The following is a 2,243-nucleotide window of genomic DNA, read 5'->3' as shown; positions in this document are numbered from 1 at the left end:
TCAAAATAAATAATTTTCATGGGGAAAATTGGGTGTTTTGGGTTAAACATAGGTTTTTCAAAAATTGGGGATTTGGATCTCGATTTGAGGTCCGATTACAAAAAAAATTATATATTTGGGTTCGTGGGGGAATGGGTAATCAGGTTTTGGTACGAACCTCGAGTTTTAACTATGTGGGCCCGGGGGCGATATTTGACTTTTTGGGTAAAACTTTAGAAAACTTATTTTCATGCATTAAGATTGATTCATTTAGCACTTATTGATGTAATTAAGTAACTTGTGGATAGATTCGAGCGAATTGGTGGTGGAATCACGAGGTAAAGCGATAGTAGAGGCTTGAATTGTGTTCGTGGCATCGAGGTAAGTGTTTGGTCTAACCTTAGCTTGAGGGATTAGGAGTCATGTCTTATTTGCTATGTGTTAATTGTGGAGTACGACGTATAGGCATGATGACGAGTATATATACGTTGTTGTCAAGCATGCTCGTGGCGGCGTGCGACCCGCTCTCATTTTATACATTACCGTGGTAGTGTGCTACCTGATCCCATGTACAATTCAACATCAGTCATAAAAGAATTTCGGCAAGGGAACAAGAGTATAACAATAACATTCCGGCAAGGGAGACAATATCATAAACAATAATATCCTGGCAAGGGAGACAATATAATAAACGATAACATCCCGGCAAGGGAGACAATATCATAAACAAATACATCCCGACAAGGGAACCAACAATGATAATCAACATATTAAGCATGAATAAATCACAACGGAGTCACAACAATTACTATACGAGACTCACGGTCATGCTTGACACCGACGTATAGATATTCGTCACCATGCCTATACGTCGTGCTCCACAATTAACACATAGCAAATAAGACACAACTTCTAATCCCTCAAGCTAAGGTTAGATCAAACACTTACTTCGATGCCACGAACACAATTCAAGCCTCAACTACCGCTTTACCTCTTGTTTCCACCACCAATTTGCTTGTATCTAGCCACAATTTACTTAACGTTATCAATAAATGCTAAATAAATTAATTCTAATGCATGAAAATAGGTTTTATAAAGGTTTCCCCAAAAAGTCAAAAATTGACCCCAAGCCCACATGGTCAAAACCCGAGGTTCCACCCAAAACCCGATTACCCATTCACCCACGAACCCAAATATATAATTTATTTTGAAATCGGACCTCAAATCGAGGTCCAAATCCCCAAAATTTGAGAAACCTAAGTTCTACCCAAAACACCCAATTTCCCCTATGAAAACCCTTGATTTTGAGTTGAAATCATGTAAAATGATGGTAAAGATTAAAGAAAACGAGTTTACAATCGATTTGGAAGAGTAGTTGTCTTTGAAAAATCGCCCAAAGGTATTTTAGGTTTGAGAGGGTTTGAAAAATGAGAAATTTTTGGCTAAATTATGATTTAGCAGGTTGCATATGTCGCAATTGCGACCAGAGTTCACAATTGCGAACCCCTTCAGGACCTTCTATCATCGCATTTGCGATCAGATGTTCGCAATTGCGTACTCGCATTTACGACAACTGGGGATTTCTGGGTTATTCGCATTTGCAAAGAAACGCTCGCAATTGCGAGCAAGGCTGGCTAGGGCATACCTCACAATTGCGAAGATCCCCTCGCAATTCCCAAGCCTGATAGGCTCGCAATTGCGACACCTAACTTCGCAATTGCGAGATCAGAGCCTACAACACATACCAGCTAAAAATCTGAAACTTCCTAAGTTCAATTCCACTCTGTGGCCTATCCCAGACTCACCCGAGCCCTCGGGCCTCCAAACCAAACATGCACACTAACCTAAAAACATCATACGGACTTGCTTGTGCAATCAAATCATTGAAATAATATCAACAACTATGAATTAAACCCCAAATCCATGAAATCACTCAAGAACACCAAAATGCTCCGAAACCACAATACGAGTCCGATACCATCAATTTCAAACATCTTTTCATTTTCAAAAACTCTTATATTTTTTAGAAAATAATTTTCTTTAAAAATTTATTTCTTGGGCTTTGAACCTCAAAATTCAATTCCGGGCATACGCCCAAGTCCCATATTTTCCTACAGACCCTCCAGTACCGTCGAATCATGAGTTCGGATCTGTTTACCTAAAATATTAACTGAAGTCAACTTAAATTTATTTTAAAAGTAAAATTTATTATTTTTCACATATTTTCACATGATAGCTTTCCGGATACACGCCCAGACTCCGCA

The sequence above is a fragment of the Nicotiana tabacum genome, chromosome 13 (genome assembly GCF_000715075.1).
Source record: "Nicotiana tabacum cultivar K326 chromosome 13, ASM71507v2, whole genome shotgun sequence".
NCBI lineage: Eukaryota > Viridiplantae > Streptophyta > Magnoliopsida > Solanales > Solanaceae > Nicotiana > Nicotiana tabacum.
The sequence above is the reverse complement of the archived record's forward strand: the minus strand, read 5'-3'. Positions refer to the sequence as shown.